At 35.9% G+C, this 13,355-nt stretch overlaps 1 protein-coding gene across 5 annotated transcripts in view; it reads left to right on the top strand.

Annotated features, from left to right (window-relative positions):
- FNDC3A (fibronectin type III domain containing 3A) overlaps positions 1-13,355 on the top strand; it is a 111,035-nt gene that overhangs the window by 17,344 nt on the left and 80,336 nt on the right. The gene's annotated exons all lie outside the window — the stretch shown is intronic.

The following is a 13,355-nucleotide window of genomic DNA, read 5'->3' as shown; positions in this document are numbered from 1 at the left end:
CTTTTGTCTGTCAGTGTCTGCCTGGACACTTGTTGAATTTGTACTTCTCAGTGGCAGTGCAACCATCTAGTGCATCAGCTGCTCCACTCAGATTTGTGTCACTTGTTCATGATGTGCTTTGTCCCATCATCCAGATCTTCAAAGAAGATTGTAGTCCTTGTCTGTCCCAGTGTCAGCCGCTGCAGTAGATGACCAGCGGATGGCTGCCTGCTAGACTTTGCACTGCTGATCACAACATTTCAAGACTGGCATTTGGTCCAGTTTTCAGTCTACCTTGGTGCCTGTGCTCTGTCTGTGCTTCATCTGTTTCTGTGTTACTCAGAAGTGACAAAAGCCTTGCTGAAGTCACGATAAACATTAGCTGTGCTCTCCCCTCATTCACCAAGCTAGTAATTTCACTGTAGAAGGCAATCCAGGTTTGTCTGGCATGATTTACCCTTTGTGAATCCATAGTGACTACCCCAAATCACCTTTTTGTCTTTAATGCATTTGGAAACGACTTCTAGAAAGCTTGGTCCACTCATCTTCCCAGAGCTAAAGGTAATCTTGACCAGCTTCTAGCTCCTTGGGTCCTCTTCCTTGCCCTTTTTGAAGATTGCACTGACATTTGCTTTCTTCTAGTCCTTGGGAACTTCCCCTGTTCGCCATGACCTGTCAAACATAGTTGAGACTGAGTTACTTGCTCTGCCCTCCATAAAGATAAGACTGTCAGGTTGTTCTGTCAAGCTTACACTGTTGTCATGCAAGATTTTGAGTCATATGTGACTTTAAATGTTCTTTTGGATATATGTTTTCTTTAAAATGTAGTCTCTTTCTCCTGCCAGGAAGATTAAAACTGGAAAACAAGCAAAGTATTTCTTCAAAGAAATGAATCTGTGGGAGTTTGTGTTAATCTTCTAATGGAAAAAACAACATATATGCTGTTGTTGTCCTTTTTCATTTAAAACAAAATGCAGCTCATTACGACGACTGTCTAAAGTGAGACTGGTAGTAATCACATGTATTTTAAAAAAGAGAATTTTCATTGGGCATTGGTCATCAATAAGGAAAATAATTTTCTTTTCTTTCCCCATTTCATGGTAACTGGCAATTATGCACCACAATGTTGTCTCTTATTCCATGTTTCACAATGTTGAATGAAAGTTGCAACTTCCGTTCTCTGTCCTTCGCATCTGATACAAGATGCATGAAGAGTCAGCAAGTGCATTTGTTCAGTGGTGGGAAACTTCAGTGGAAGCCCTTTTTGCATCTGGTGATTTAAAAGCCATCAGTAGGTAGAAAATACTCTGTATATCTGAAATATGGGAAGTCCAGAACTGCAGGGACTGTGTTGTGTGTCAAGGTTGCCCAGTTAAGACTTAGGCTGCAGAAAGGTCAGGTGGTTGCTTATTTCTTTATAACAGTCTTAAAATCATGTATGTTTGTTTTATATGGTACTCATGAAAGGGAAGATACTGCATTTGAAAGTATGATGTATTCAAGTACAAAACACTGTAGTGTTGAGTCTTTTTCATATTTTATAAAAAATATTTTAAACTTGAATAATAGTTCATTGTATTCCTTTGTTTTCCCTTGAACTTTGAAACTATAACAAGGAAGAAGGCTTTTGCCTTTATAACGGAGTTACTAATTTTTCTGGAAGTCTTTTTACTTAGCTACAGTACACACATTTTGTAGTGGTTACTTCCTTGATGTATGAAAAGTACTTCTCCAGTTCCTTTCATAACAGCATTGGTGTTGGATTACATAAAATGTAACTTAACCAGTAAAGCTGGCAAAATTTGTGTTCCTGCAATCAAAATTCAGAGCTGTTTTGTCCATGTAAAGAAATGAATATTTTCTTTTATATTCATAGTGTAAAAGTTGGTCTGTAGCTGAACTAATTAGTTTTAGTCAGTCCTGACTGAAAAGTTATTGAAAGCTAGTAGAAAATTGGTTATTTAGGTATTTTGCTTCTGAAAACCAGTAGAAGATTCAACTATTTTGCTTCTATGTTGGTATTTTCTGTTTTAGACTAGCTAAATCTATACTAAGCTTGAAAGTTTTTATTCAACTGTAAAACATCTGAGGATTTTTTTAAATCAATTTACCCCATCTTACATTTTACAAGAATTAACTCTTGTAATTATGGTGACTTAGATTGTTTATACTGCATAACTGAGTTACTAGACAGATACAGATCATTCCGTACTTTTCTAGAACAGTTCATATCTTCAAGATAATCTATTTCAAATACTTGAAGTTCTGCTAGCAGTGTAAATGTGAAATAGCAGTACAAATATTTGAACATGTTGAGATGAAAGGTCATATGCTTCAAACAGTGGAAGTGTCTGATCAGGTTAAAGCTGTAACTTTCCACCATGTTTTAAAACAAAACAATCCACAAAGTTAGAGGAATGTGTGAGTGTTCAGTCAGAAAACATGGGGAACTTAAACTGTGTGGATGTTTGTATGTCACTCAGTGCTGTTGTGGGAGATTGCCTGGTTCTCTGTCCCACAGAACAAGGGACTACTGTTAGTTTCATAGGATAAAACCAATGAAAAGAAAAAGCAAAGACAGCCTGCTGGCTCCTCCTCCTCTGTTAAGCACAGAAGTACTGCTTGTTTTTACACCTTCCTATCACTGTGTTCAGCATGAGGGGATAATATACTTATTATGTCTTGATGGTGAGTAAGGTTGGAGATGGAGAATGGAGCAGATCTATAGGAGTTGATAGAAACCAAGTGAAACTGGGAAGATGTGGTATGAGGACAGAAGTGCTTGAGGGTTTTTCACATAAGGGTGACTAGTACAGTGATGCTTTAGTGATTATTGCTGAGGCTGGACAGGATGGATGTGCTTGACTATGCGAGTCCTGATTTGGTGGAAGGAGAGGAAAAGAAGAGGCAAGAGTTCAAACTACTTTAACACACTGATGTTAAATTGTTTTGGAAAGTTGCTACAGCACTCAGTGCTATTCCAAAGCAAATCAGTAAATTGCTGACACAAGAATGCAACAGCCATGGAGTTCTGGACCCACACAGTACCTTCCCACTAAAGCTACCAGTTGCAAAGTGAGACATTCCTGTATGACCTATGTGTCCTTTATTACCAGAAAATACAGATAGCACTCTCAAAGTAGCCCAGTACTTTTTAACCATTTCCTTTTCTCTGGGGAATGGGACATGGATGTAGTGTTTGATCTTTAATTGACTTTATTTCTTGGCAAGGTATAGGGGTAAAGTAACACTTCTAGCTTGGGAGGTTGGATGCTTATCCTCCAAATTTTATTGAGAAGTTTAGATGTTAGGTGAGTTTTCCAAAAATCCCACTCTGTGTATATATGTGTAGTGTCTGTGTGTATTGTGTGTGAGTTTAAGTAGGTATTTAACATCAAGTCTACAAGTTAGTGTTCCTAAAACCAATTTCTTCTTTACATATTTAAACCTCTGATATTAAAGTTGTCATAGGAGGATGCCTTCAGTCAGCAGAGTAATAGAGGGCTATAAAACAAATTAAATAATCCCTGTTTTTGGCTTTCAGATTGTTTACATATGTGGCATTACAGCAAAATATAATGGTGAAGATGGTGTTGGGAAATATAAATCTAGACTAGATTGCTAAATGAGTTTCCTAGGTTTTTGTTCTGGCACTTCTGCTTCTGAAAACCATATGGTACATTATCAAGTTCCAGCTTGCTTTGGTTTTGCCTTGCTGCTTAAAATCAAGCCTAGAACTGCAATATGTTTCATGATCTTTTTCCTCAACAAGAAAAAAAAAATCTGTGTTAAAAGTTGTTTAACAACATATAGTGTTATAACTGTTCTCACTTTCCATCACTTTCCATATTGTGCTCTTTTCCTTTTTTTTATCTGTGCTTTGATTTCACAGAACACAGAGTATGTGCATTGCTGCTTCTGTCCTTTTTGCCTTTTTTTTTCCTTGTACTTCCCCTTTGGCTCTATTGAATTTGCAGATATGTCTAATTTCTCATTTTGGAGGTTCACTGAAGTTTGTTTTAGTTGACAATTATTCTTCCATTCTTCAGTGACTTCCTAGCACTGAAGCGCAGCAGAAGTGTGTTCAGTGGAACCATTGGAACTCTCAGGCATGCAACGCTTCAGTGCCAGCTTATGGAACCTCATTATCAAGCTGTATTTTTCCCCAGAATTGATTAGTACTTTTGTGTAGCAACCATCACTGCAAAATACATAATCAGACTTACATGAGACATTCCATAGACGGAAAAATCTTTTCCCTGGAAGTTTTTAACTGGTTGTTGGCTATGATTAAAAAAAAATAATAATAACATCACAAAGGAAAGCTGAAAATACATGAGTTTTGATGACTCAGGGTTAGTAGAGCCTTCTTCTATCTGACTTCATCATGTTTTTTTGTTAGGAAGGGTGAAGTTTTTTCTTAGTTAAGTGTAATTTTTTTTTTTTTTGCCTTAGAGATCAGATTTTTTTCCAATTTATTTAAACTGCATCCTTGATTGCAGATGCATTGAAAACTTGCTTTAAATTTCTTAGAAGAAGCCACCATCCTCAGCAGAAAGAGGATTCAAAATTCTTTCATTTATAGTAATGTATGAATACTATGCTGCTTTTGTTGAGAAGAAAGCAGCACGAGATTTCTTGCACAATTTATACCACCATTCAGATATGCTTATTTTAATATTTTCTGTTTGAAAATAAATGTAAAAACAAGAGTGAAGGCTGTATAGTTCATAGCCTTTTCTGTTTCTATTTGGTGTGAAAATTTGTGGAATGAAGCATCCTCATAAAACTTTTCAGTAACAGTCCTTTCTCTCTAAAATGTCCGTTTTCATATGCATGATATGAATCCTAGATTAATTTTGGTCTCTGATACAGTGGATTCCTCCCAAGATACTTGAGGCATTCAGCCTCTGTTGAATTAATCTGTTCAGAAATTGACATTTGGGAGAATTGGATGACACATGAAAATTGAATTTGAAGTCAGTTAGTCACTGTAGGTTACTAATACAGTCAATAGGGAGAAATAAGCATGTCCAGAAGATGATGCCTTTCATGGTGTATGAAGGTGACTAAAGATCTGTACTTTTTTGTTCTCTCTCTCTTTTTTTATGAGGTGAGAAGGTGCAAATTGCCTGAAGCTATAAGCATTGAGGTAGCTTGGTTTTTCTGTGCAGTCTGTTGCAAATGGGTCTGGTTGCTGGTTTGGAAGTGTATAGTTATGCCTGAACAGTGTCCGGGACCCAGGCATGTCCCCATCTCTCTCCTCCTCTGTGCCATGGGATGCTTAATGCTGAGTAAGCCATGACCTGAATGCCAGACTCAAAGACCTACACAGTCACCCCAAGTGCTTAGCTATGTTTCCTCAAATCCACTCTTAAAACACGTGAGAATTACACACCTGGCAAATAAGTTCTCTGAGATACATCCTCTGCTAGCTGAAACCTGTTTATTTTCCCTAGGAAGCATTTCTTTACTGAGACAGTGGTCAAATGCTGGAACAGGCTTTCTAGAGCTGTGGCCAAAGTCTTGTCAGTATTTTAAGAGACATTTGGACAATGCCCTTGACATGAACTTGGTCAGCCCTCAGTCAGTTAGGCAGCTGGACTACATGATCATCATAGGTCCCTTCCAACTGAAATAGTCTGTCATATTCTATTCCCTAGAGATGGAGACTTTGCCATAACTGGGTAAAGTCTATAAGCCTGCTGTATGTTGCAGAATTATACACTTCATAGAGCAGCCAGAATGACATTCTCTAGAAAACAGATAGACTCAGACTATAGTTTACATACTATAGCAAAAAAATGGCACTTGGCTTTGTTTTTTCTCCCTGTCTTTACTTTGAAGTAGAGGATAAAATACATGGGAAAGGATTGGGGTTGTAGAGATTTCTTCCACCAAGCCCTTGCTCCATTACTGACTAAGTCATTCCAATCTGATCTAATTGAGATATATATTTTAATTTCTCTTCCAGCTCAAGTTTGTATTGTTACAGTGTTTTGATATACAGTGATGCCCATATTTACACAAAACTGGGTATATAGGGTACTTTTTCAGGGTAAAAAAGGCTTCTTTAGAAGTGATATTGAAATTCTTAATGTTTGATTTTTTTTTTACGTAAATGCTATTTTTAATAACTAGAAAACACTGTTCTTCCTTTGGTGCTTCCTTTTATACTGTATTTAGGGTAAAAAAGTTAAACACATCCATCAGTCTTAAATATGTTGGGCTTTTAACTTGCTATATCAGCAAACAGGAATCTGAGCTGTCAGAAGCAATGTTGAGAAATACAAAATTCTCTTCTAGTCCATAATACATTTGGGCTGTTGCAAATAGGCAGGTATTTGCATCAGGGAAGATGCCTCCTGAGGGGACTAACCCCTGTGAAGTATTAGCTGAAACCTTAGTTAGCCCTTGCTACCCGTTTGCTGTGCAGTGTGAGCTCTGTTTCTCATCCACTTCCGCTTAGCATCGTGAAGCTGAATTCCTGAGGACTTCAAACAACAAATCATGAAATGGGAATGATTTGATTGAAGTATTACAGCATTTTATTTTTAGAGGTTGATGTGTCTAACCACTGGCAATGACCAGATGCCTCAGAAAGTTCCAGAGTTCAGTGACTGCCCCTAACACTGCTTCCTTCTAATTCCATGTAAACATGGATTAGTTTAAAACTTTGAAGCCCAAATGTTTGTCTGTTGAATTATTCAGATTCCTTGAAACACTGCTGTTATCCTCATATTTATACTTTTGCTGATTTAAAGATAGAATAGTGGTATTATTTTAAGTAGCAAATTTTCTGTGCACTATCTGCTAACCACAGACTCTGTCAATGGTGATGAGACAGATTGGGTTTGCTGTAAATGAGGTAAATAAAACTTTGCTTAGGAAGCTGTGAGGACTGAGAATGCAAAAGAGAAGAGGTAAAGAAGAAGCAAGTAGATCAAAAGTGTAATTATTTCTTAATACTAAAGAATGAGACAGTCATTTGTGGAATGAACACTGATTGGCACTGTTATGTGTGGACACTAACAAGTCTTGAACGTTTATCATTGACATTCAATGCAGAATTCAACATTTATCTTTTACTGGTTCATCTCAAAAAACTTTTTATTTTTACAAAACAATGCTAGAAATCATCTTTGCCTCCCCTTCTCAGTGGTCAGCTTTTTCACTTGATCATCTTCTACATGAAAAGAAGGGGGAAAAGTACAGTAAGAATTTTAAAAACTTTTCATAAATAAATTAATTTTCTAGGAAAAAAAGGAATCATCGATTCTTGGATCTTTCAGCCTGCCTTTCTACAAAGAGCAATGAAAGTTTATTGACATCTATAGTTTTTGAATGCCAGTGCCAATGAACAGTCTCAGCATCTTTCCAATCTCCTCATTTCCAGTTGCTTCTAGGGATATTCTGTTGTCTTAGTGCAATCAGTGGTGCTGACAGTATGTCATAGCAATGGTTAAAGATTAAATGTTTACTGATAATTTTATTATCTGTCAGCTGCCTTTTAGAAAAATGATGCAGACTTGCTAGGTCTGTCCTCTGAAAATACAAGCCTTAGAAGCATGTCACTGAAAAGATGGCTTATTTCATTCACTTTTTTTCCAAATATACAGCTACTGTCTGTAAGCTGAAATAATTTAGATTGTACTTGTTTTTTTTTTTTTTTCAAAATCCCAAGCATGTAAATTGCTATTGCAAGATATTATGCAACAATTAATTCTCTATGGATTTCCTCCTTCATTCTGAAACCCAAGATTTGTTAATGCCATATCTTTACTCTTCTTCATGAAGGAAGTTTTAAACTCCATATCTAGAGCAGTTAGATCCTTACAGGCAGTACTAGCAGATGCTAGGGTAGAGAATTGTGTAGTCATGGGAAACCTGTAAACTGGAATTTGCTCAAAAAAAAATACAGTGGAAAATAGAAGATTTAGAACTTTGGTGTTTAAGAGTGTTGCATCACATTACTTGGACAAAGATCAGTCTATAGGACACTTCTATAAATAATGGTGAGAAGCCTGTTTTTGTCTGTCATTGCTACTAAAATCAGATCATTTAAGGAAAAAAAGAAAATTCTAACATTTCCTTATAGATAACACAGAAATGTTGTGTGCTGAGTCTGCCATGAATTGGTGTGGTACAAAGCTTAATCGAAAGTTTTCAAAACTCTCTATTGGTTGGTAGCCAGTCTACATGTGGAGAGAGGAAGCTTTTATTAAATTTAAAAGAAGATGGGAGGCAGAAAGGTCTTTTGAAAAATGACTAAGAAAGAAGTAGTTGGAAGTAACACTTCATGACCATGTAATTCATAAGCCTTTGGCAATTTGAAACAATTTAAGGTACGGTTCTAATTTAGCTTTTATTACTGATGTCAGGTGTTCCTATTTAATAATCATATACTCTCTGTAATGCCTGTTACATAGATCTTTTGCATTTTTCCATTTAATATGGTTTTTAAGTGATAGTGGGCTTGATAATGGAAAAGAGTAGTTCATAGCCTCATTAGCCTTGTTATGATATAAGCAGCAGATTTTGAACATACAGTCTATGGAAAAACAACTTGTGCTGTGTTTGTAACTGACATCACCTTAGCTCAACCACAGATGTGATTCCATCTGGCAATTTCTGTGCTACTAATGAATAAAAACACTCAGGTCTTGTAGTATTCTTTGATCCAGTAGCATGTAGGAACTTAAAATACTGTTGGACTAGCCCTACAAATGGGAACTCTGGCATAGGTGAGGTGACAAAGGCAAAAATCACAGTAAGTCAGTATGGGAGCCACAGCAGTGTTAGTATTTGAGTGTGCATCTAGTTTTCCTTGCTCACTGGACCACACTCTCTGGAGCCAACCTAGATGTAACGATTTTCCTTGTAACAAAAGACTTGTAACAAAAGATGGGTGGAAAAACATCTGCTTTGAAAACTAAAAATAGGTGTTTTTAATAATAAAATTATACTGGATATTAATAACTGATACTTTTGCCTAGAAAGTTTTTTTACTTGGTAAATAATTTTATGCTGATCAAATGTTAGGAATATGACTTCACAGAATCACTTGACGTTAAAAGAAAGGACAGTCCCTTTTTTATTGTAAGTAGCTGTAGCTTTGAGTGCTTTTATATAAGTGTCTGTGTCTTTGTACACTTACTTATTACCTTTGAAGACATTAGATGTTTGTCATGTTAGAATTTTTTATACCTTAGACAACATTTAATCTGTAATCTCATGTTGTTGCATTCTGAATACCAAGACAATTTCAAAGCAGTTTTCTATATCTTGTCTGCCTATTGGTTAGGCAGTAGTGCATAAGTGGTATTTGAAGTAATTTCTCACAAGAAGAGAGGGATGTGTAACTTCTTCAGGTGAGGATGTGCCAGTGGTCCCCTGCTGTTGTTGGGATTAAAAACCGCAGATGTGAGGTTGCCAGAAGACAATACTGAATGTTTTCAGTTTAGCTCTGAAGTGGAGACTAATAGAGGGAAACCATCTTTGTCAGCTGTCTGAAATGTCTTTAATATTAATATTTAATAAAAGGTACTTCTGTCTATAGTATTATTTAGGGGAGACATATGTAAATTATAAAGCAAAGTTCAGAAACATATTTCTTTCTTTTCATGTCTCTTAGTAAATGCATGGTATAAAATAGCACAGTGTTTGAGAGAGTGCATTAGAATCCAGTTGATTATTTCTTGGCTGCTTCTTTTTATTCTTTTACAGAGTATTTTTTCCTCCCTTCTTCCTGGCTTACTTGAGAAATGAAGTCATAAACTGTATCACAGATTATAAAGTCAGAAGTTGGTTCATCTTGAGTTAGTATAGCCTATCTGGGAATCGGGAGGCTAAATTAAAAATGCAGTTATAAAACAGCATATATTTGGAAGCTTTGTTCTCTTAAACCCGAACCTTCTGTTGACTGACGTTAGATGATCCAGAAGCAGATGCTGCAGCAGCTATTTGTTGATTTAGTTGCTATGGTGACATGATACATTCATGTACAGCAGGAAGCTCACTGTACGTTGGCTAATTTGATAGGAAGGAAGGCTTGAGGTAGGTATTGCTGACTATATTGTTAATTGATCCTACCTTTCACATCCTGCCTCCACATGCTTTGTGGATGCACAGCTACAGAGGAAGGTGAAGGGAGAGCCTCCGGCGTGGCATTCAGGTTTAGGTGCCCTGTTCACAGGAGGGGGGGCAGTGTTCCACACATCACCGAAGATTACCTCAGTATTGAGTGAATGGAACAGACTGGAGCAGCCGGAGTGGTGCCTGTTGAATCTTCCTTCATCCTTTGTCACTGTGGTAGCACCAGTTGAATGAGAGAAATAAAAGGATGCGAGCAACAGTAAGTCAAAGTGCTAAGGCTTTTGAAATGGGTTATGAGATAAAGCATGTCACTAATTAACAGCTTGATTGCAACTATTAGTGGAGAAAAGTGTAATTGTTCTGAATACATGCCCTAATGACAGAGCATAAATGTGGCTCTGCCTGGAAGTTGTGCCTTTTCTAGAAATACACCCTTTTATAATCTTGTTGCAGACAGATTATTAAAGATACAGTGTATATCTTGCAAAGAGCTTGGCTGTACCACCCTCTTAACAAGTTCAGTGTTTTAGAATTTTTTGAAGTCAGAATGACCAAGAGTATTAGCTATGATGTTTTCCTAAATTTGAAAAATATTCAAAAATTATTCTACCTTTGTCCTTTTGGGTAAAAATCTTCTCATGAGTACTGCTGAGCTAATTTCAGTTGCAGTATTTTTAGACAAACCACTGCTGTCGTTTTTTTTTTCATGTTGATTTGTATTAGCAGTGCATTTAGAAATACGGTTTTGGTGAAGTCTTTCCATTATTTGTGATTGCTGACAATCTTTTGCTACTGACTCAGCACCTATAACCATATAATGCTAAATATAGACGTTTTAAGATTAATAATAATAAAAAAAAACCCAAAAAAAACCCACCCAAGCCTGGAATACTCTTCTCTTTCCTAACAAAACATCTCAGAAAATAATACTGTTTCTGCTACAATAGAAATAGTTTGTGATTCTATTATCTTTAAATTATGGTTTTAAATGTCCAAGCAAACATTTTGAAACACTTTACCCTCTTGCTTTTTAGGAAGTTTTTTTGTAGGAAAAAAACCCCAAAACTCCCCATAACCCCAAAAAACATACACATTCCCCAAAACCACTCCAGAATGAGGGAAAAACAGAATTCTGCTTTTTAGTAATATTGTTTTGCTCCAACTTGTAATCTTCCTTGTTGTACAGGAACAACATAGTCTCTTACTCTGTAGTTACATTTAAGTGTGCTTTAACCACAGTTTGTAATGTAACATACTCTTACTTCTTCATGTTATAGATTTAATATTAACAATGACTAAAATTATTGTACCATGTTCTAGCTTTCCTAACCCCTCCACTTTTTCCTTCACATCTTACTTCCTTCATTTTTTGGTATTTTAATGTGTATGCCAGGCTAGGAATTGGCTTTGTTGCTAAAGGATTGCTTTGTTTGTTTTTTTTTGTTATGATATATTTAGTGGTAGATCTATTAGGATGCAAGTTATATATGTTCAGAGGCTTTTAGCTTGGTTGGAAAATTTGTCCCAGATTTCACTAATTCTGGAAAAATATGTAAATTCACAATGCATATCTAACTTCTTTTAGAGCAAGATACAAAGTAACCCTTTCATTCCTTTCCCCTTCGGAGTGAGGTGGTGGGTGGGTGGTGAGAGAGCAGCATTCAAAATGCCCTTTTGCGCTGAAATTCAGTCTGGTTCCTTTGGTTTTCTTGCCTTTTGGCTGTAGATAATGCTAGCCTATGGAGAGAATAGAGTGCCAGTTCTCATGTGGGCTTATCCCACAACTTCACACATGACACAAATGTTCAATGTATTTTGGTTTCTTTTGTCTCAGTTAGGATTAAAAAAATTAACCTTTTTCTTTTCCCCTTCAGGAGGCTGATAGTCCTTGGTACTGAAGGATGGCTTTGAGAGCCAAGATATTCTGGAGACGGATTGAATTTGATGATTTATTTTTCTTTATTTCAAATACAAAAATTTTACTCCCATATCCCAGTAACTCTAAAATTATAATTTCAGTTTTTCAGCTAACACTTAGCTGTTTTGGAATAAACCTATAATTATTAAGAAAAAATTAAAATTTTTTAAATGATGTTTTTACATTCATTAGCTAATAACTTCTTTTACAGACAGAGAAACTTTTAGGTATAAAAGCATTTATTTGGACAACACAGTTTGTTACGTGCTAGAAAGGATTTGAAAATTTGGCTGTAAATACCAAACTCGTAAACAAAGTTCTATTGTATCTGACTTGATTCTCTTGATGTTTGTGCTGGCTTAGAAGAATCAGAAACTGTTTCAGTCAGTCCTCTCCTGTTAGAAATACAGGTATTATTTGAACATTGGCTCTAAAATGTGTAATATTTAAGATCATTATGATTTAGTAAGGGTAAGTTAAACTCTCTTCCATAAACTTTATTCAAATCTGATCTGCAAAAAATTGTGCAAGTTAGGAAGATCCTCATAACTTTATAGAGCAGTGTGAAGGTTAACAAATGTCTTAATTCTGGATTTGTTTTGTTTTGTGCCTGTATGAAAGAGTATCTAGCATACTTCTAAATACAATCATTTGTTCTTTGGGTATTGAGTTGTTTTGTTGTGGGGTTTTTGGGGTTTGGTGGTTTTGTTGTTTTTTTTTTTTTTTTTACTTTGGACTAAATTCAGATTTTTAGAACTTAATATATTAAGAGTATTATTAATATTTTGAATATGTAGATCTTTTATCAAATAAAATTTCTTTTGCCTTATAGGCCCACTGCATGTATATAATTGATAGAAATGGCAAAATAATTTTGAGGTACTAGTTTTTGATTGGCTGTATGGTTTGTGTTTATTTTGGGAGGAAGCTTTGCTCTTTAGCCTTTTAAATTTTGAGACCTGCTTTTGCACATGTATAATGGTGAGCAAAAGAGAAATGTGTCAAACTTGCTGTGAGATCTTTTGAAGTTAGCTTTTAGAGCTCATTGATTTATTTCATTATTTACTTATCAGCTTTTTTTTTTTTTCCCTCCACAGGGACTCAAATAGTTTGGACTGCTAATTGTATTTACAGTTTCTGCTATGGAAAGATGTTGCCTTAAAACAGTGAAGATGTTAATGCTTAGGGATTAGTCCTAATCTGTTTTTGTTTTCCTACTCTGCAAGTCTTTCACCTCATCTAGGGTCCTTTTCAGGATGAATCCAATTTTGATATTAGTATTTCACAATGATAGGTTTATGTTTCCATCTTTCTTACTAACCACGTTACAGAGACCAGTTATTAATTGTGCAAGGCTATTTAT

The sequence above is a fragment of the Vidua chalybeata genome, chromosome 2, assembly GCF_026979565.1.
Source record: "Vidua chalybeata isolate OUT-0048 chromosome 2, bVidCha1 merged haplotype, whole genome shotgun sequence".
In the NCBI taxonomy this organism is placed as follows: Eukaryota; Metazoa; Chordata; class Aves; order Passeriformes; family Viduidae; genus Vidua; species Vidua chalybeata.
This window is presented reverse-complemented; position numbering and strand designations above follow the sequence as displayed.